Genomic DNA, 23,678 nt, shown 5'->3' with positions numbered 1-23,678 from the left:
ATTAAAAAAAAAATCAAACTAAAAATCTTATTTTATTTAAATTTCTTTACAATTTATAATACACAGTTTTTTCATAAGAAGGCAAATTTCGCTATGTGCAACAAGACTGAAATAAGAGAAATTTTCACATTTTGAGTGGTATTCCATTTCTGATGGAATGGAACCACATTTAGTCCAGAAGATTAGCGTTGGTAATTGTGTTCTTACTCGGTGGTCCAATACAGAGGGCTGGAGACGAAGTTACAGACGTTCCTCACAAGCAAACAGGTGATTAGTGCTGTTTGTTTTTAGTTGCTTCCAGATGGCTGGGAAAGGGGCAAAAGTCACAGCACATATTAACCACAAAGAATCCATTGGATTATCGTTTTTTTTTATTTGCTTGCAATCAGCTGTCAAGGGGCTAAAGACTGCGGCAGAGGTTGAGAACTACAGAACCCAGTAGATTAACATTGGTGCTTCTGTGGTTACTATCAGGTGGCCTTAGAGATGTCAGACTTCTCACTGCCTAGGTTGAGTAGGAATTTTTAAAAGGTATCTGGTTTATACCTTTTTTAGGGATTCTCAAAGCATTAGAACAAGGTCATTGACTACTCCTTAAACTTTGAGGGAATGGTTTATCTGGGCCATGTTTCACTTGACTATTGAACTCACACGCCTAAAATTCTTTTCTTTATATCAGGATTTTGCAAATCTGGCAGTACAGCTATGCATAGAGATTCGTGTATTGTACAAAGAGCTCTCAAACTCTGGTTCTTGCAGTAAGTGCATCAACAAATCCTTGACCCCCGTGTTATTATTGTTCTACTATATTTTTCATCATCGAATGTACGTGCTTCCAGGGACACAGTAAAAAGTGATACGTCACCCATACTTCATTTTTGTCCCTGATCGCATCACGTAGAATGGATGTCGCGTAGATATTTAGGTGAATGCACCCCCGATCATAACTTGAAAGTTTATGGGCCTTTTAAAGATATAGAAAATTCTCTAGTTTAATGGAATCCATCAGGAAGCTATAAAGATGATCAAAGCTCTGTATGAACTGAAAGACTAATGCAGTACAGACTGATAAGGGACAGCCGGAGTGGTTTTCTGTTGACTCTGGTGTTAGCCAAGGATGTCTCCTATCCCATATCATATTTGTTTTAATTATAGACTTCCTTTTAATATCTTTTCACTTATTTGGGGGAGGGTACGGCTAGAATCTCAGGTAAAACTTGATGACTGCAACTTTATCGAAGAGGCAGCTCCTGCTGCTCATTTCGTATTAGAAATGCAACAGAACATTTAGAAGGTAGCTTCAGACTCTTCCCAGGAAGGCATGTAGATCAATCTGAGAAGACAAGGCAATGTCAAACGGTGGTATCACTTTGTTAGGTCTTAAACTACGGGAAGTAGAAATCAAAGATATAAATAAATTCAAGAATCTAGGTAGAACTCCAAGTCAAAACAGCAGCTGTGACTGAGAGATTTTCTTTCGAATATAATTTGCATGCAAAATAGTCTCACAGTTAAACAACGTTTGGAGAGGTTGCAAGTACTCTCTGAATTTCAAACAACGCCTTTTCAACACTAACTCAATCTCCATTTTGACAGATGCATGGGACTCCTGCATCCTGCAACCTGCAAACCTGTAGAGAAAGGGTTACTTTGACTTAATAGCAATTGCCTGTGAAGGATACTTGCAATTTGTTGGACTGATAGAGTACCTAACACCGTGATTGGAATTCTAATGAAGCAACCTCAAAAGACAAGTAAAGTTCAGCTTATAAGGTGGCGATACTGGGGTCACATGACATGAATAAGACAAGGATGACTTTCCCATGACGTTTGGTGCTGGACTCCTTTGCGCTAACGGGAGAGTGATAGACCATGGATAACTATTCATGGGTCATTTGAAGACAGGACAACAGTTCAACGAAAATCTCTAAATGAGCTTTAATCTATGGCTCAGGATCGTCCGACGTCGAAGTCAATCATTGCCACCGTGTACACTACTAGGTGTCGGATTATCTAAGTCTAATAATATAGTGCTTTTTTTAAGGTTCAAAACCCTTAGAAAGCTAACTCACTATCACCTTACCAGCAGAAGCCCCTCTGGATGCTCCCCCCCACAAATTAGATAGGATTAAACGTTCAAGAAGGCAATTTTATAAAAATAATATAAAGGTTTAAAGTTCGCCTCCAAGGAATCAAAGAACAGAAAGCTCCAAAAATTGTTTCTTCGGAAATGATACGATCAATGCAACTCTAGGCGTAAGACTTCCAAATTATGCAGATATCCTTTATAATGGAGGGTTCAAAAGATGATTCTTAATAGAAATTAGGTGGATCTAGTAAACTTTTTTTGTATTTAACTCAGTGTTGAATAATTTGAATTTGCATATTTGCAACATGAATGAACTTTTTGTGTTTTTTTTTCAGGGTGCAATAATATGTTTTAAAATTATTGTTATGAATACTAGGCCACTCAGATTAGGAACAAATGAATGTCAAGAGGTAATGTTGGTTAATGAGAGGATTGTTTAAACGGATTGCTTTACTTACTTAAAAAAAATAAATACTTAAAAACGCTTGGAACGCAGGCACCCGCCCTCAGAACTGTTTTTGAACTCATCGCCCTGCGTACAGTCCCTCAAGACATCTTCCTAGAACTGTGAAACTGCAATGGTATTCAAAATAGTAAAAGTTACCAATAAATACACCTTCAAGATTTACAAGACCGCATAGTACTGGAAACAGAGGAATATTGAAAAAGATACAGAGAACAAAACGCCCAGCTCCCCCTCTCCCCTAACCACCTTTCCTTTCCCTGATTGATTCCCTGATCTGATTGAAATTGTGTGATAAATATTTTGTTCAAAATAGTCTAAAAAACATACACTGCCTCCAGGTCAGACAACCCCCCAGAGCCCTTGGACAACGGTTTTAAGCTATTCCCTGGGGGTATATAAGGTTCTAACATGATGAATGGTCGTATAAACTTCATCTGGGGCTCTTTTGATTTGAAAGTAGAAGTTATAAGGTTCTTTATAAAATTCAAAAGTTATTTAAGGGCAACCAGCCCTCCCCCACTCTCGTCATTTTCCAAAACAAACATCCAATCAAAATTTTTACACATCCAATTTTTAAGCAAAGTTGGAAGGCCCAGTAGTTATGCCTTTTGGGGTTTCAATCCTCCCCCTCCAACATCCATCCGGCAAAGGACTGTAAGATAGGCAATTTGCTCAGAGTTTGCCAATTTTACCTATCTTTCCCAAATTACGAAGGGTATTCAAGTGAGTCTTTCAGAAAATATTGGGGAGCTTTGAACTAAATCAAAACACATTATGTGTATAGGATTGTCAAAAAGGTGTAACTGAAGAATGTCTGAGTATATTAATTTAGAACTTTTAGGAAATGACAAGGAAGATGATAAGCTGACCAAAGAGGCAATATTTGCACGCTACTATCCTTACTACTGCTACAACTACCACTACTTCTCTTGCTACCACAATTACTACTACTACTACTATTACCACAGCTATCACTAAAACTACTGCTTCTCCAGCAAGTACTACTAAGGCTGAGGATATTGAAGTCAACATTTGAGGAAATGTTGAGGGAAAAGTTGAACTAAATCAAAACATACTATGGGCATACAGATTGCTGATACAGGCGTATCAGCAATATTTTTAGAACGACTTACCCCATCAAGAGGTAACTTCTGGGGCGTATTGGGATGTTCAACTGACCACAACTCAACAAGTACCTGCTTCTACTGCTATCAATACTGCTGCTACTACTGTTACTGCTATTGCTAATAATACTGCTGCTATTATGCCTACTAGTTCGACTAACTCTGTGAAACTAATAGAATTAAGGCTACGTTTATGAAGGTAAAAATTTGACAGAATATTGAGGGGAATTTTGAACTAAATCAAAAGGCGTAATGTGCATGCAGATTGTCAATAGGGTATATCTCAAAAATGGATTTGAATATTAAGTTGGGACTGTCAGAGAATACTTAAAGGGGAAGATCAACTGACAAAACATAATGTGTCCATGCCACAACTAACAATACTACCACTGCTACTTTTACTAAGACTACAGCTACGAAACTACTCCAGCTAATATTTCAATTGCAACAAATTGTAAGGCTTAGAGTATTAAGAGGAAAAAACGTCAAAAGAGGGTCAAGAGGGCACATCAGCAATATTTTTGTAACGGCCTACCGTATCAAGGTATTTCTTTAGAACTTTGAGACTTTAGTTGGTGGGAATTCTTCTGAGTAAAACTATTTTTTGAGAGATATCCTCTTTGTCTTCCTTGTCTGTGGATGCAAACACATGGTCCTAATCTCAACAAAGTAACTAGAAATGTTTGTCACTGTGAATAAACCGCCATGACAACCAAATCGAAGGCTACTACTAACAATTTTACTGCTACTACTATTACTGCTAGTATTACTATACGTGCTAGTACTATTGCTGCTAAGGAGTAGTACTATAGGTGCTAGTACTACTGTTGCTAATATTTGTTTATCTATTAAAGTTATAAAGTGAAAAAATTTGAAAATTTGTGGTTTTTTTCCAGTAAAGTGCAAATTATGATTTACCCTTGAGAGGGTATGGAAGTCATAAGCCCTACTCATGTCAATTTCTGCTTATTTTAAATTTGATTCGGTTATTTATTGTAATTTCTGTTCGTTTTGGGTTTTAGTTATTTAATGAGGGGAATTTGAAATAGTTTTAAACTTGATATACTATTTGATTTTGTTTCTGCTAGTTTTCGATTTAATGGAGTTCCTTGCTTTTCTTTGAAGAAATTATTTGATAGAAAAATCTTATTAATTAATTACTAAGGGCTAAAGACTCCATAACTACCACAGTTAATCTTAGCAACATTCTTACCAAGGGGTTTAAACACGATTTTTCATTAATAAATAGTTCAAATGTTTGTTGCTTAAACTAAAGAGTTTGAAATTTTAAAACTGTAACTGGTCAAAAATCTAGCCCCATTAATATTTGAAATTTCATATAAGGAACTTCATTTCAGGCTAAAATTATTGTTTCCAAGTTATCCAAATACAATTTTAATTCCAAGATTTTAGTTAAATTGCTTTATTTGGCTGCGTGCTGGATTGCAGTTAAAGCCTCCACCAAATAGCGTTGATTACCTACGCTGATTGAGAACCAAAAAATGACTCATCCACTGCTCCTGCACCATCATGAACTGGAAAAAAGGCTAAAAGTTACGCTGGTTCGGCCATGCTAAAGGAATGGCATCCAAAAAGCTGCCAAAAATCTCCCTCGAAGGAGGGTATACGACGCGCACCCCCAAGCTCGACATAGTTAGAGACGGACTGATAACTTTCAGACCTCTACCAGTTAACCCATGCTTCATCAGTTCAACTGAAGTATTGGAGTACTAAAAGAGGAGAAGGCCTTATACAGCCATGTTTCTGGACTGAACTTAGCCAAGCATGTTAAGTCAACCAGATGCCAAAACAATAATACACAAGTATACACAAGCTTGAAATCTTAAGAGCCAAGGTCTCAGGCGGGTGACCAACTTTTAGGATTATCATATGACCGAGAAGTCCCCTGGACTCACAGGCAAACTAAATTATTCATACTGTTTGGGTTTCAAGCGAGACACAGTTGGCGATCCTATGACTCTTGGCGGGAGTAACTCAAATAGTTGTGCATTTGCTTTTGGAGACGTACGCCCGCTTAGAGTCTCAGTCACTGTTTAAAGTTTGATACCTAAATAGGACTTGAAATGGTATTCAAATAAAAGCTTTGAAACACATTTTATCTGATTATGGCCAATTTATGTGAAAAAAGTGGATGTTTCACTAAATTTGATTGTGCCAAATTATAGAATCAGTTCACACGTTCCAGAAATATGATGTTTAAACAAAGCGTCATGGTTCGGGTAAAAACCTTTCACGACAATGGGCGTTATCAACAAATCTATCTTTTTTTCTGCATTCAGCTTTGAGTGAAAAGGAAAATATGCTCCAAAATCTAAGTAAACTAACGGCCAAAACAGTTAATTATAAGTTGTTGTAAGCTGGTTATAGAACTTTCAGCATCAGATTACTAATCTAATAAGAACTGGTATCACGCATGTGACTATCTTGAAGTAACACCATACATGCAATTGCATGTGTATTAAAACATGTAGCAGTATTTTGGGATCAAGATTTCACTTAACCTTTTTATAATCACTAGTTCACGAAAAGAAAAAGATAACATTTCAAAACATGTTTTGGGTTCACACAGATGTTCACATTGAAGCGAGATTTGATTGTCATGGCGGTTTATTCACAGTGACAAACATTTCTAGTTACTTTGTCGGATTAGGACATTGTGATTATATCCACAGATTTGTTGAAGACGAAGGGGATATCTCTCAAAAAATAGTTTTACTCAGAAGAATTCCCACCAACTAAAGTCTCAAAGTTCTTAAGAAATACTTCTCATTCTAATTCAACAACCCTGTTTCAGGAATCGTTCTTAAAGCCAAAAAATCAAAACTATGGGACAAAAACTGAATCAAACAGTTCGTGGTAACGAACTGTAGTAAGGAGCGACCCGGCTCAATAGTAACCAAAACTCTAAAAAATGGAATTTTGGTACGAATAGCTACATCAAAAGAATTGCATTTTAATACTGATTTTAAATATATAAGTTTCATCAAGTTTAGTTTTGCCCATCAAAAGTTACGATCCTGAGAAAATTTGCGTTATTTTAGAAAATAGGGGAAAACACCCCCTAAAAGTCATATAATCTTAACGAAAATCACACCATCAGATTCAGCGTATCAGAAAACCCTACTGTAGAGGTTTCAAGCTCCTATCTACAAAAATGTGGAATTTTATATTTTTGACAGAAATTTTTTTGACACGGATGCGTGTTTATTTGTTTGTTTTTTTGTTTTTTTTTTGTTTTTTTCCCAGGGGTGATCGTATCGACCCAGTTGTCCTAGAATGTTGCGAGAGGGCTCATTCTAACTGAAATGAAAAGTTCTAGTGCCCTTTTTAAGTGACCAAAAAAACTGGAGGGCACCTAGGCCCCCTCCCACTCTAATTATTTTCCCAAAGTCAACGGATCAAAATTCTGAGATAGCCATTTTATTCAGTGTAGTCGAAAAACCTTATAACTATGTCTTTGGGGACGACTTACACCCCCACAGTTCCCGTGGGAGGGGTTACAAGTTCAAAACTTTGACCAGTGGTTACATATAGTAATGGTTATTGGGAAGTGCACAGGCGTTTTCAGGAGGATTTTTTGGTTGGAGGCAGAGGATTTTTTTGGTGTTGAGAAGAGGGGGATATGCTTGGGGAACTTTCCATCGAGGGATTTGTCATGGGGGAAGAAAATTTCCATGAAGGGAGCGCAGGATTTACTAGCATTACTTAAAAAAAACAATGAAAAAATAAATATGAAAAAGTTTTTTTCAGCTGGAAGTAAGCAGCAGCATTAAAACTTAAAACGAACAGAAATTATTACCCATATGAGGGGCTCACCTCCTCTTAATACCTCGCTCTTTATGCTAAAGTATTTTTAGTCATTTCAACTATTTATTCTGCGGCTTTTGTGATTCAGGGATCATTCTTAATGGATTGGGACAAAATTTAAGCTTTAGTGTAAAGAGCGAGGTACTGACGAGGGGGCAAACCCCCTCATATATGAAATAAAAACATGAGAATACAAAAGTTCTTTACGTAAGCTAATTTATAAGTTACGTATATCTTTTACTTATAAAAAGATTCGTAAAAAATTAAAAGTTCTAGTTGCCTTTTTAATTAACCGAAAATCGGAGGGCAACTAGGCTTCCTCCCCCGCTCTTTTCTTCTCAAAATCATTCGATCAAAATTATGAGAAAGCCATTTAGCCAAAAAAAAAAAAAAATATACAAATTTCGTTTTAATTATTCCTCTGCGGAGAGCCAAAATCAAAAACGTTCAGAAATTAAATAAAAAAAAAGTTTTTTAAGTGAAAGTAAGGAGCGACATTAAAACTTAAAACAAACATAAATTACTTCGTATATGAAAGGGGCTCTTCCTTCTCAACGCCCCGCTCTTTACGCTAAAGTTTCTTACTGTTTTAAAATGTAGAGTTAAGAGAAAGAGTCAAACTTTAGAGCAAAAAGTTGGGCGTTGAGGAGAAAAGGCCCCTTTCATATACGGAGTAATTTCTGTTTGTTTTAAGTTTTAATGTCGCCCCTTACTTTCATTTAAAAAACTTGTTTTTTTTATTAAATAATAAGAATCGACTGAAAGTAAGGAGTAAGATTAAAGCTAAAAACGAACATAGGCAATTCTGTATATGAAATCGGATACCCCTTCCTCAATACACCGCTCTTTACTCTGAAGTTTATAAGTACTTTTTACAAAATTTCTGATTCTAATTAAAAGGCCTTTGTGTTTCAGGATTCGTTCTTAAACAATTGGGGCAAAAGGTTCTACTTTAGCGAAGAGAATGGGATACTGAGGAGGAGGTAACCAATTTTGTCATCTTTGTCAGTTTTGAGGAATGCCGAGAGGTATGTAAAACTAATTGTGTATCCGTCATATCGAAAAGGTTTGTCTGCCTTATTTCTAGAACGGGCTAGCATGCCAAAGGTTTTAGGGCATATTGAGGGGGATGTGGAAAACTGGCTTGAGGGCAATCAATTCCTTTTACCGTTCCCTGTATAGCTGCCCCCCAAAGATGCATGAACAAAATTTCTTAATTTCTTTTTTGCTTCAAAAAAATCAAAAATGTCAAATACGTATGGCTCCGGGGATGACAATACCTCCCCCACAGCTCTGGAGGCAAGTGTTTTAAGTTATATAAATTGACAATTATTTGTATGTAAAGCTGATTATTGAAAACAGGAATATGCTTCTTCCTGTGTATTCAAAAAGGCTAAGGACATTAAGGTAAAACTTTTAGAAATTGTTGAGAGAGGTCTCAAGGAAAATCAGAGCACACTCTATGCAGGAGGGTTGTAAAAAAGGCATAATGAAGTTGAAACTTCAGTTGGAAACGTAATTTATGCACTTTTCTAATTGTTAAGACATGGATTTTTATCTTCGAAATGGCTTAGGAGATAGGGTTGAAACTTTTTGAGAGCCGTTAGTGGGCTAAATAGGAGCTCAAAATATGACTTAGAGGAGGGGGCCTAGGTAGATCGAAAGACATTGTGTGAATCAGGTCATCAAAATAGTATATCTACTATATCTTGGAAACAGCTTGGGGTTCGCAGTTCCGGTTTCTGTGTTGGGAGAAGGGGAAAGGTAAAATAATTTTTGTCTTTGATCTACCGAAACAGTTACGTACTGAGACTGATAATTTAGTTCAGTTACTTAGCGAGGTAAATCAAAAGACGCTATCGAAATGGTTTGTCTGAAATTTAAATGGTTCGGAGTATGAAGTTGGAACTTTTGGGAGCGATGGGGAGTAGGTGTATTTTAAGATATGACTTGGAAGAGAAGGTAGAGCAAATCAAAACAAAGACATCATCCAGGTTATCAAATAGCATTTCTGTAATATCCCGGGAGCAAATTGGGAGACAAAGTTGAAACTTTCAGGTAATGTAGGATACGGGAAGAGGCAGAGAGATTTCAAAGGATATTATAGTGAAAAAGATGCTCCAGAGCCATTGCTGGCAAAGAGGGCATTGAAGTGACATTTCAGTTGCTGTATACTTTTTACACGGATAGAACTGGCCTGTCAACAAACCTTGCCACGCAAGAATCGATCCTTGGGCCCCATGTTACCAAACAGAGCATCAATTCACCGTGCTAATACGAGTTTCTTAAGGTTAAGTAGCGAAGTAAATCAAAAGACAATATGTTTTACCTGGTGATAAGAAGAGCGTATCTGTAACATTCTGGGAATGACTTTTTGGATTAAGTTGAAACTTTCAGGGAGTTTTTTGGGGGGAGAAGTGAACATCAAATATTTACTTGGGGGGAGGTAGGCGATTGAGGGTAAGGAAATAAATATTTGATCTCCAATCTGTTTGAAGTTTGTGTACTAGGAGACCTTGTTGAACTAGAATTTATTCCTGGTGAAGTAGCAATGTTGACCAAAAAAAAAGGGATCAAAAATATCGTACCTGCATAATCTCAAAAACATTATGGGATAAAGAGTATCCTTGCTATGGAAATGACATATCTGCAACATCTCAGGAATGACACATTGGAATGAAGTTGAGATTTTGAACATTGGGGTAGGAAAGACTGTTTGGGGTAGGAAACACAAGGTATCTTAATATTTTGGAAATAGAAGAAGAGGACATGGGTGATAAAGTATATTGTTTCTGATTCATATCCTCTCAAGTCAGCAGAAGAAATGACGATCATAAGTTTCTTGGTTAGGTGGATCCATATGCAGAGAGCAAACTTTAAACTATTCTTGGCCCAACCGGTTTTTGATGCTTTAAAATGGGCCTACTTTTTCCCCCTTTTTTGACAGGTTTGTAAATTGAAGGGCATATATCTATATCAGTGAACCCTAAATGACCAACAAATCAAAGAGTGGCAAGCTCATAAGGACTAAGCTATGTCTTTGAAGTTTTATTCCCGATTTAAAGAGTGTTTGGGAGAGGAGTTTTTTTTTTATATTTGGATTGAATAAAGAGGATTTGAAGAATTTGTGGTTGGATATTTGTTGAGGATAGTCTGGATTCGGATCTGAGAAGGAAATTTTTAGGAAAGTTTTGGCTGGTGCCTGGCCCCCATTTTTGTCCTATGTGTGGATGTGTGAATGAGAATTTATTTCATATTGTATTCCAATGTGAAGAGCTGTCTGTGTTGCGGAATGAGTGTTTTGGATGAGTGTTTGGGAGTGAATGCTGGTTGATTGAGCGGATGGTTAAGAGGAACGCATGTGCTATTAAACAGTTGTCATTTTCTTTGTTTAGGGATTAAAAATAGGGACTCATGTTTGTGGGGATAGCTTGTTACGGTCATTAGGATTTGAATTTTATTATGGTTGGTGTTTGTTGGGTAAACTGTTGTACCTTGGTCTGTTTCTTTTTTGTCGTTTGGTTGTTCTTTTCTCTATTTTTATTTATATTATCTAAAGTTGTATTTTATTCTTTAGCTTTATCTGTAGAATGCATACTGTGTTGCTATGGCCGCGGGCTTTTTGCAATAAATCTGATCTTATCTATGCGGGGCCATGTGAACCTAATAAAAAAAAAAAAAAAAAAAAAAATCATTGATCGATTGTATCTATTGTATCTATACTTGAAACCGGAAACTTGGCTAACTAATTTTGTTTTGTCAGATTAGCTTAGACATAGAGAGTAATTAGACAGAGACAAGGGTTCCTCAACGAAGGCGAAAACCTTAGAAATAAAGGATTGTTTGTGTCACTCAAAATTGGCCTAAATTTATATTGGCTCTGATCAAATAGAAGCTTATTTGGCATTTATACTGGAATAAGCGAAATTTCTAGCAAGTCTGAAATTTGATACTTGACTTCTTATTTTCCTTTAGTTAAGTTAGCCAGTTCTGAAGTTTAAAATGAGCAAGTTCAAGAAAGGGGACTTGGCGTTAACAAAATTCAGAAATTACCCACTTTCGCCAGTAAGAATTGTAGACGTTGTACCAGATTAGAAAAAGTACCAAAATTTCTAGTTTTTTGTTATGGATCCCACGATCTTCAGACAGTCTTAGAAGTAAATTTAGTTCTCTATGCAGAATAGTCTAAAGAAACATCACCAAAAACAGAACGGAGCGTTAACAAGGCATTTCAAGAGCTGGAGATTTTCCCAGAAATCTACTTACAGTATTCAAAAAAAGCTCCCTCCGCTATAACTGGCTTAAATTCTGAAAAATCATCGGTAGCTGTTCTTGTTGAAAAGTACGGAACAAGAGTTAGCACAGACAAAGCAAAATATGCTCAAGGACATCGGAAAATTGGTCACAGAAAAGGTAGCACAAAAAAAAGTATCAACCCAGGTATTGCTGAACTGATAATATCCCAAGCTTATGATGGATTATCAGTAGAATACAATGGAAAATTCGATAAGATTGGCAAAGTACTCATGGGGTTAAGAGCTCAAATAGAGTCGCTTTAAAATCGTATTGAAAAAATTGAAGATAGACTTGATGAATATCAACAAGAAGCTCAGCTTGATTCCCTTGCATTTGTAGGGGTCAAACAGACCCCTGGTTTTGACTTTAAAGTAACAGTGCACAATTTTATAAGAGACAAGATGGGCTTGAGGGCTCTTATGAGTGATTAAACAAAAAGAAGTTCTTTTTTAAATGAAAGTAAGGAGCGACATTTCTGTTCGTTTTAAGTTTTAATGTCGCTCCTTACTTTAATTTGAAAAAAACTTGTTTTTTTGTTTCATTTCGTGACGTTTCTGAATTAATGCATGTTTTGATCTCGGCTCTCTGCACATAAATAATTAAAAAGAAATTTGCATATTAATTTTTTTGGGCTAAATTACTTTTTCATAGTTCTAATCGGAAGATTTTGAGAAAAAAGGAGCGAGGGAGGAGGCCTAGTTGCCCTCCGATTTTTTGATTACTTAAAAAGGCATATATAACTTATAATTTTTTACGAATGTTTTCATAAGTAAAAAATATACGTTACTTACAAATTTAATTACGTAGTGAACTTCTATATTCGTATGTTTTTATTGCGTATATGAGGGGACCTAACCTCACTCTTTACATTTAAGCTTAAGTTTTGTCCCCAATTCCTTAAGAATGACCCCTTTTATGCGTAATAATTTCTGTTCGTTTTAAGTTTTAATGCTACTTCTCACTTTCAGTAGAAAAAATTTTCATATTTATTTTTTCATTGTTTTTTTAAATAATGCTAGAAAATCCTGCGCCCCCTCCATTGAAAGTCTCTTCCCCCATGAGAATTTCCTCCATGGAAAGATCCTCCCAAGTAACCCCCCCCCTCAGCTCTCCCCCGTAAACCAAAAAATCCCCCTGAAAACGTCTGTACACTTCTCAGTAACCATTACTATATGTAAACACAGGTCAAAGTTTGTAACTTGCAGCCCCTCCCACGGGGAATGCGGGGGAGTAAGTCGTCCCCAAAGACATTGTTATTAAGTTTTTCCGCTATGGTGAATAAAATGGCTATCTCAGAATTTTGATCCGGTGACTTTTGGGAAAAAATGAACGTGGGAGGGGGCCTAGGGGCCCTCCAATTTTTTGGTCACTTAAAAAGGGCACTAGAACTTTTAATTTCCGTTAGAATGAGCCTTTTTGGGAAATTCTAGGACCACCGAGTCGATATGATCACCCCTGGAAAAAAAAAGAATAAAACAAAAATAAAACAAATAAACACGCATCCGTGATTTGTCTTCTGGCAAAAAATGCGAAATTCCACATTTTTGTAGATAGGGACTTGAAACTTCTACAATTTGGTTCTCTGATATGCTGAATCAGACGGTGTGATTTTCGTTAAGATCGTATGACTTTTAGGGGGTGTTTCCTCCTATTTTCTGAAATGAGGCAAATTTTCTCAGGCTCGTAACTTTTGATGGGTAAGACTGATCTTGATGAAACTTATATATTTAAAATCAGCATAAAAATGCGATTCTTGTGATGTAACTATTGGTATCAAATTCCATTTTTTTAGTGTTTCGGTTACTATTGAACCGGGTCGCTCCTTACTACAGTTCGTTACCACGAACTGTTTGATGATATTTTCTCATTGTTTCATGGACTTTGCTCGTCTTTTGATGAGCTGAAACGGATCGTTAGTGGTGGAACTCCTGATATTATAGGATTATGTGAAACTTTCCTGGATTAAAAAAAGGTTGTCCTTTAATATATTCAGGATATAGGATGGAGAGGCTGAAACGGAAACAGATGGCGAGAGGTGACCTTGTCCTTTACATTGCTAATTGTCTTGCATATAATGTCCGAAGTGATTTGAGCAGAAGTGAGGAAGGAATCTTTGAATCCCTTTTTATTGAGATTAAATCAATGCGAAAGTATTTAGCTGTGGGTTTTGTTTATAACTCCCCCAGTGGGTCTATTCCTTCGTTCATGAAAATTCTTGAAGAAGTTTTGGACTCATTTCAAAAACATCCCTATGAACTAATCCTTATGTGTGATTTTAACCTTAACCTGCTGGATCAAAATTCTGCTTCAACTATTGATGTTTTGTCAATGATGGTCTCTTCTGGTACTCTTCAGTTTGTATACCAGCCTGAGTTACTGACACGCATGCGTCTCTTATTGATAATATTTTTTCGTCACTAGATGTCTAAGATAATTTGGTGCTGGTTAGTGATATTTCTGATCATTTTCCCGCTATTTCCCGATATAAGAGTGCTGATCAAGTGCAGCGTATAGCATTACCATCTAATCTCCCATTTTTTTTCGTTATGGTGATACTAAGCTCAGTCTACTTAATTCTCGTCTGGCTGATCTACCATGGGATAGTTTGGTTTCTGATTCAAATTTTAACCGCTCTTTTGATTTCTTTTATGATTCAGTAAAAGAAGGAATCCTGGAAATTTGCAATCAAGGTCCAGCACCCCATACTTCGAAAAGGATAGCACCACTGAATCCATGGATGACTTCAGGTCTTCATAAAAGCTGGAAACGGAAAAATAATTTGTGGAAGCTTTACAAGGCTTCATCATCTGTAGCTCATCTCGAACAATTCAAGGCCTATGGGAGTATCTTTAATTCTCTGTGTCGGAAGGCAAAGTCTCAATATTATTATAGGAAATTTTTTGAATGTGGGAAGGATGTTAGGAAGACATGGTATTTAACTAATTCAGTTCTTAGACCTACTCCTCCTCTGCCTTCAGTTCCATCAATGCTGATACTCGATGGTAAAACCATCCAAGGAGATACAGATGTTCAGCTAGAGCTTACCTCTTATTTTGCTAATATAGGGAAGGTAACTGCTTCCTCTGCGAGCTCTGCATCTTCTCCTTGCGATTTTAGAGCCTATCTTGGACCCCCATGTTTAAAGTCGATGGTTTTGAATTCTGTTTCTGAATTTGAGGTAGCTCGTATCGTGAATGCACTTAAAGGATCATCCAATTCAGGACCAGACAAAATTCCTATAAAGGTTATCCATGCCACTCTACCTGCTATTCTGTCACCATTGACTAAGCTTGTCAATCTGTCTTTCGAGAAAGGAATTTTCCCTGAATCTCTCAAGCGAGCTAAGGTTATAGTGCTGAATAAAGGTGGTTCTCAGAGTGATCCTGCTAATTATAGGTCAATTTCTCTCCTAACTTTATTCAGAAAATATTTGAGAAGGCTATGCTATCGAGGCTTCTTAGTTTTCTGGATGCAAAAGAATTTTTGCATCGTTTCCAGTTTGGATTCCGAGCGAGTCACTCTACGGAGCAGGCTTACGCAGCTTTCTCGAATTTCATTCATTCGGTAATAGATTCTGGTCATACCACGGCAGCTTTATTTTTGGATGTTCGTAAAGCTTTTGATTCCTTGACTCATCGGATTCTTCTTTGTAAACTATCGCATATTGGTATAAGATCAAACGCTTTTTCTTGGTTTGATTCATATCTTTCTGGTAGGTTTATTTCAATTGATCCACTTTTCCGGAGCCCTTCTGAAGTATGTTATGGCGTCCCTCAGGGATATGTTCTTGATCCTAATTTATTTCTGATTTATGTTAATGATCTGATTTCGGCGGTAAAAAACAACGGGCCTCTGGCATGCTGCAAGCTGTGTCATCCTGATGCTCAGTCGTGTTCCAATACTACTTCTAACGAAGATTTTCTCGTTGCTTTTGCTGATGATACCACTCTTGGGACCATTGGGAAGACGGAATTTGATATCAAGTCTAATCTTGTGGCATTATTCGAGAGAGTTATTCCATGGTATAATGTGAATTAATTGGTCTTGAATGCTGGTAAGTCGCATTTTCTAACTTTTTCTCGAATTGATATAGCTTTCCCTCAACTTACACACCTTCAGGTGTCACAAGGCTCCTTGTGTAGACCAGAGAATCGGGTAGTCCGGTTTCTTTGTATTCTACTTGATGAGAATCTTTCCTTCAGAAACCATATAGCCATGATTAGGATTAAGATCTCATGGTGTTTGGGTATCATTCGAAAACTTAGACACACATTTCCTGGATCTATTCTGAAACTTCTCTCTCTCTCTGTCTTGTCCAGTCATATGTTTCTTATTGGCCCATTGTATGGATGTTTACTTTTCAGTCTACGCTGCGGTCACTTTCTGTCCTGTATAATAAAGCACGGCGTCTGATTATGGACACCAACAGTTCCTCACCAACACCGCTCTTAAGTCTAAGGTCTATTTACATTATTTCCTGTGCTTATTTTGTATTTCATCAGCTTCACGTCAATCTTACAAAATCTCTTCGGAAAACTCCTATGTTTATTTCTGATTTAGCTCCGTATAGCCTTCGTTCTTCAAATGATATCTACATTCCGCCTACCCCTACTATTCGATCAGATTTCAATTCCCTCACTGCTTGTCACGGGTCTGGAATTCAATACCTTCTTCAGTATAGAGATGAAACTCGTTTGGGACTTTTAAAAGGCTTCTTAAGGATCATTTAATAAAGAATAAAATTGAATAACATTTTCTTTTTCCTCTGAGGAGTTGATGTCCCCTGTGTTGTGTTCGTGGTGTGTGGTTGTCTTCTCTGCACTTGACTCCCAGGCCTCAGGTATGTTCTCTATATTTTTTTTCTAGTTGTTGCTTATATTGTATCCAACTTATATATATTGCTTATATTGTAGTTGTTGCTTGTATTTTTTTTATTCCCCTTGTATCCCTGGCCATGGAGCCTTTTGAGGGGAATTAAGTGTGTCGTAATAAGTGTATTGTATTTCAATTTTGAATTGTAATTTGTATTGTCTTACATTTAACAATAAAGTCCCCACCCCCCTCTCTCTCTGTTTTGCATAATCACTAAGTGCTTTTTATCAAGAGTCATATTTATAACTTTTCGATACTTTGTCTCTACTATCGTAGCTACAATATTTCAAAACAATTTTTGCATTTAAACATTTCAAAGTGTCTCTAATACAGTCCTATTCACTGCATAAATATTCAATTGTTTCTAAATTACGAATCTTTTTTTGTCTATTGTCTATTTCATATCCTGCAACCATATCAGGATTTATTGTTTATTGTTTTTTTTTTCAATCCATGTTATTTTCCTGTCCTTTTCGTACTTTATGTAAATTCTCATTTCTCATTGACCGCTTTTAAGCTTGGAGCTACATCTGTCATCAAAGCGGTGGGGAATATGTATATAAACATCGTCAACAAGAACAATACGGAATTCTTTCAGGACGACAGCGGAATTCTATATTTGAATGAATATTTTGGCTCTATGTCAATGGAAATTCGAAAAAAGATTATAATGAAAAAAAGAGGATTTTAAAATGAAATGTAATTCACGACAAAATCAGTGTGATATATCAGTGTGATATATATATTGACTACTTCCACACCCTCTAATGCGATGCTGGTACTGTGTTAAAATATTTTACTTTTGTTTTAATGGTCGTATTTTATTGTAAATATCTTTTCATAACATCTTTTCAAACATATATATTTATGTTTTGCCGAGGAAGCCTTTTAGACATAGGGTCAAAATATTCATTCAAATATATAAAAAGCTAATTGGGAGAGGTCACCGTTTAACCTTGTATAGTGGAACTTACTGCTTCAGTTCCTGTAAAAAAGAGCATTATAAAGGGGGCTTTTATTTCTTCATCTCTGTTTTATAATACTGTTATTTTGCCGCAAAACAAAGTTCTAAGTCCTTGTATTTTTAATGGCATTGACGTTTTTCCCTGGTGACTATCCAGACGATATCCCAAACATCAGTTGAACAGAGATCGGAATTGAGAAAAATTTTCGAATCTTCGATAGCGAGTATAAGCGAATTGGTCTTCAATTTGACGGAACCATGACTGAGTTTTTGTTGTTTAGTCGTCGCTCACTTTGCCCAACAAATATTCAGCTAGGTGAGCATGTTCTTAAAGTGCAAGATACACTGACATACCTTGGTGGACTGATTGGGTCAAAGCTTCACGCCACGTATCAACTTCTGAATTAACTTTTCACCAGGAATTCTCGGAATGCGCACGGTTTACTAGTTGTATTGAACTTCAAATTTTACCGCTGTATCCTACCTGGTGTATATAATGTATTCGTTGTACCATACTTGCTCGCCCTTGCATCATTCTGGTTTCTCCTTACTTCTCTGAATATTAAGAATATACTTATTTAGACTTAGACTTAGATCCTCCTACTTCTAGGGGGAGAGGGCATAGGGCAGTGACGGTAGACCTCCAACTTTGCCAATTTTGTGCCAAAGACCAAAGTTTATTCATCATGGGTCGGAGACTCATCACCTCTTTCTCCAAGATTTGGCCAAGTTTGCTGCTTTGTCTGCCACTGCTTCGAATGTCGAGTGGGGTTCAACACCATATATCATGTGGGAGACATCCTTCACTCATGTGGGTCATATTCTCCACATATTTTATTCTTCTGAATAGTTTCTTGGTCACTTGTGTTTGTTCGGTATCTGTATTTATCTGGGTATTCGTTACTCTTTCCGTCTAATGTGTCGCAAGGATTTTACGGAGGCAATTTTCTCGAGGCAGAGAAGTCTTTTCTCAGCATTCTTTGAAAGGCTCCAAGACTCGCATCTATACAAAATTAAAGAAAGTACATTACTCCTAAATAATAGAAATTTCAACTTCTGAGAGTAGTTTCAACATTTCCAAATTTTTTTCAGCTGAGAAAATGCTCCACCTACATAGGCTATGCGTAGCATAACTTCTCTATTACAAGTACAATCTTGGGTCACTGTACTACCAAGTTGTTTCTCTAACCTCTTTTATATGAGTATCTTCGTATCGAATGCCAGCTGCAAAGGTCGTTACAACTCTGTTTGAAATATCTTTTCTTATCAATATTACTTTCCAGGTCAATATGGGTAGGTTTTGCTGCTATTTCATTCAGTTTATGTTGAATGTTTTCTTGGCATTGAGCAGCAAGAGCGATATCATCAGTGAAATCACAGTCGTGTATCTGATGCTCGGGGCGTCAGATACAGGATGCGCGGATGCTCGGGGCCTCCTCTAAAGCGTCAATGTTGAAGCATAAAGTCTACAAGTATTGCGAATACTATTGGAAATAGTAAACATCCTTGGTGCACACCAGATTAGACAGGGAACCACCATGACAGCCTATTCTCTCTCTAGACTGCACATATCTGTGCAATATATTCACAATTTTAGGAGGTATTCCATATACCAGGAGAGTCAAATGCTTTCAAGAAGTCTATAAACACTAAACAATCTGAGACTGTCATTTTTTCGATTCCTCCAGTAGAACACGTAAGCTAAATATCAGATCGCAGGAAGAACGGTTTAGACAGAAGCCACGTTGCTCATCCCTTAAAATAAAGTCCGCTGGAGTCTGAATTCTACAAGTCTATTCTGACATAGAAATTTACTTCTGACTGTCTGGTGTGTCATACCTCTCCAGTAATCATACGATGTCTTTCGACTAATCTTTAAGAGTGTCACATTAACACCTTTATTCCAAGCAGGAGGGACAGCCTTGTTTTCCAACCGTTTACTATGCAGCTTAATTAACGGGCCAGCGAAACATTTTTCCCATATTTCAACAGCTCAAGGAGGATTCCATCATATCCAGCTGCTTTCCCATTTTGAGGAACTTCAAGTCTGTAACATCTTCCTGAAAGAGGATGAATAGAAATCCATAATCCAAACTGAAATAGATATCCTCGTTAAATAGGGGCACGTTGGGCATAAACAGTGGCTCACTGAGTATTGGATCGTTCAGAACATCCGAGAAATATATACTCCAACGGTTCTGGACATTTACCTGACTGGGGAGTATCTGCCCTCTTTTATCACCTATGAAGGGGTATGAGTGCGCTGGAAAGCTTCTAAGTAAGCATATAGACTATTTTGATATAACCCCAACTCGTTGCTCTTTTTTCCTCGGCTGCTATCTTCTAAGCATTTGTTCTCTTGTAATTCCTAGCAGACATTTTCACTCTCTTATTGTCACATTTGCGTTGCTCTATTAGACTATAGCAGGATTACCTATTTTTAGGTTGAGTAGATGAATGATTAGTTCAGCATTTATCAACAAGAACTTTCAGATTTGTTCTTTTCTAAATCAGCTGTCAAGTTTCTTCACTAATCCACTCTTCTTTTTTTCGTTTCTTATATCCAAGAACCTGCACTGCAGCATCTTTTCGGCACCTCGATAGAGTTTTTGAACGACAATATCAACTTGCTCTTTCGGAGCCATCGAGGCTAAAAGATTACCCTTATTTGTATTTTTCTTGTCAGTTTTTCTTTGTTTTGGTTTTATTTGTTAGAAGTTATCTGTTTTTTCTTTTATTTCTTTATTACTCCATCAGTGTTGTATTTTTACATTTATGATGAGCAATATATATATATATACAATCATACAAACTTTCTCAAAGTGCACTTGGCAAAACAAATCTTCCTTCGTTTTCAAATTTTCAAATAGTTTTATTATCTCCTACAAATTTAGCCCGAATTAATATACAAACGCCAATATATCAAATCATTAGAAGTGTTGTTCTGTTAGTAGAGCCCTGGACTGCAGATTATATTACCTTTGCGTTCAATTCCTGCTTGAGTTTTTTTAATTTTTAACCATGTTTTTTCCCTTTTTATGATTATTTTTCAGATAATGATGGTCTTTCTATCTCTTTTTTCAGGCCTCTTTCCAAATTGACGCTTCTTTCTTATATTTAATTGGTACTAGTCTGGGACTACTTCCCCCAAAAATTCTTAACTAACAATATGACATCTTATTATTGTGCTATCTGGGCGTGTCTTGAAGATCCTTTAAATATATCCATAGCCTTTATTCCAACTTCGGAGGAGTCTCATTTTGGAAAAGAGTTCAAATCCTTTTCCCAAAGAAAAACCAAATTGTTTTTTTTTTTTATAAAAAATTTAATTTTTCAATCCAATGATGGACTTTTTAGGGAGGGGGCAAACACCAACGTAATTAATGCTGTATTAATTCTAGTAATTAAAGTAGCATTTGAAATTCACATTGGAGTAAAGAGAAGGAAAACTGTATTTTCCTTTTCAAGTAGTGAGCCTTAAGAATTCTACCTCCAGTATTAGGAGGAAACTTATATGGGGGAGGGTCTATCCTTAAGGGAGTATCCTAAGGACCTTCAGAACTATGCTTATTGTTTCATCTCTTTCTTCATACAAATAAGAATGTACTATTTATATGTCTAGTTTGTAACATATTTCTTGTATTTGTATTGATTGTGACATATTTGTGTCTGTAAGGCTTTTGAAGTCCCAGTGTAGAGGACCCTATGAAATACCAAATAAGGTTTCTTTCTCATATCACCTTTTTCTCTAACAGTTGTACTAGCTTCAAGTCCCACCACCTCTTCTGCTGCGAATACTAACAACTCAATGAAGTACCAAGCCAGCTGAGGCTAACACAGCGGGATACACTCCTCTTGCACCCTGATGTATTTACAGCTTCACTCCTTATTCTGTCCCAAGAGGTTTAAATTTTCTTTAAATACTTCCTTACGACCTCTTCACGCTCTATTCATGAATTATCTACTTTTCGGTTAGCCCTGGAGAAGAGGCCAAAAAGAACGATCTTTTAAAACAGTCCTACGCCATCGCTGTCATCCAATGTCAATCCGTCATACGCAAAATGTGTCCTAGCCATCTAAAAATTTCTCATTTTATAGCCCTGGGAAATGGGATAGATCCATATTTTTCGCAAAGCCTGTTGTTTGCGGCCTGTCAAACGGGTACCCAAAAATATCCGTCGACAATTCCTCTGGAACACATCTAAAAACCCTCCCTTGTCTTCCAAAGCGCTCATATTCCAGAGCCATAATTTACTACTGTTATCACTGAAGTTTCCAATAGACTAATGGGCTTATGTACATCGTCTCTTAGTCTGATAAGTTTTATCATACTAAAAAATTGGTTTCCTGCAAAAACCAAGCAAATGCCTTTACAAAATACCTCCCTCACTCTTATCACCTTTCTGTATGGAGGTACAATTTAAATGTTCCTAATATCATTATGTACTCTCCGTTTTCACATTCATAATCGTCGGTAACTTGTTTCTATCTTTGCAACCACCATATTTCAATAGCTCATTTTTCACACAATTTGCATCTGAGACCTTACTGTTTTTTAAGTTTTTTTAAGTACTATCTCAAGCATTTCTTCGTAAAATAAATCATTTCTCCTTTCCAGATTGTCACAGAATTTTTTATCCTTCCTTATATCCTTTTCTATACCTTTATCACGGTTTAACATATTCTCAAAATGTTCTGCCAAGTACTCTTTAACATTTTGATTATCTCTTATCGAGGTCCCATTCCCATCATCAACTGGGACAAGTCCAGACTGACTACTTATTCTTCCTTCTAGTGGTGCTGGAAAACTGAGCTAGTCCTAGAGGAGTGGGCCACCCCTTGTTTCTTATTAATAGAACATAGTTTTTAACTACCCATAACTTTATCATGAGCATCTTTTTTATCTATCCAACTAATTAACCACCCTTTGGCGTATCAGGATTTCATTTGTCGAATTCCCAATTGAAGGAAAAATATAACCATATCACTTTTTTTTTCTTATTGATCTCAATACGTGTCATCGTATATGAAAGGGTACTAGAAATTTTGAAGTTCACCCCCACTTGAACAGAGTTCCTGTTTTTTGGCAACAATAATGTACTTTCCAAAAACTTGCGAGGGTGTGCTACTAAAAATATAAATAATGTGCTACTAAAAATAAAATATGCTACTAAAAATAACTTCACACAATATACAATTTGATCTTCCTAAATCTTCTATATTTTCTAAATCCCCCTAAATCTTCTCAAACGGTATCCGCCCTTGATAGGTCGTTTTGAAAAGTTTCCTTCCAAAATCGATCAAATTAAAAGTAGCGAAAGTAATGAAATTATAAAGTAATTAATAAATTAAAAAAATCTTTTAGGTATTGGGTCTCCTATCTTTGTAGAGAATACCCTTAATGTCGACAATGCAGGGATTTCAAGGTTGAGATCAATATTTTACTAGAGCAAATTTTGAGATGTCCACATTAGAAAGTAAAATTTCTGTAAACCCAGATCCAAACCGGTTCAACATAGATTAATTAAAACGTATTCCCCTGCATGTTTTAACTAGATGGGTGTGATTAGCGTTTTTAAAAAACCTTTAACTTTACTTTCTCTTAACTTTCTCTGGGTCGTCTGAGTCAATCCGTCAGATTACGTTAATTTTGTTAGAGAGGTTATATTTCTGAACGAACTCCTAAACTATATTATAGACCAAATCCAGGAGTAATGATTTAATCAGTAGTTTAACATGACCAGGTCAAAGCTGGGAAGACCGTCGGCACTGGTATATACTTCGATAATCTAAAAAAGAACTATTGACAGAGTTGCCACCGTTGGTGATTTATCACCAAATTTTGTGATTTTTTCCCGTTTGGTGATTTCTTGGGGATTTAGTTATTTTGGTAATTTTACGTAAGAAACAAGTGATTTTATCATAAAGTTAATGATCTTACTACGTTTGTGCTACAACTGTTTATGTCTGCGGAGTATTCATGTCCCTTCCCTTCTCCAGTGCCTCAACAGAGATATAACTTTCCCTTCAGAGTCCTCT

At 36.6% G+C, this 23,678-nt stretch overlaps 1 long non-coding RNA gene across 1 annotated transcript in view; it reads left to right on the top strand.

Annotated features, from left to right (window-relative positions):
• LOC136041575 (uncharacterized) overlaps positions 1-23,678 on the top strand; it is a 170,407-nt gene that overhangs the window by 104,353 nt on the left and 42,376 nt on the right. Inside the window, exon 2 of the long non-coding RNA XR_010621058.1 lies at positions 8,423-8,535. This is a non-coding gene — a long non-coding RNA (uncharacterized LOC136041575). The remainder of the gene's footprint in view (positions 1-8,422; positions 8,536-23,678) is intronic.

Source organism: Artemia franciscana, unplaced genomic scaffold, assembly GCF_032884065.1.
Source record: "Artemia franciscana unplaced genomic scaffold, ASM3288406v1 PGA_scaffold_30, whole genome shotgun sequence".
Lineage (NCBI taxonomy): Eukaryota > Metazoa > Arthropoda > Branchiopoda > Anostraca > Artemiidae > Artemia > Artemia franciscana.
Note: the sequence above shows the minus strand (reverse complement) of the source record. Positions and strands in the feature narration are given on the sequence as shown.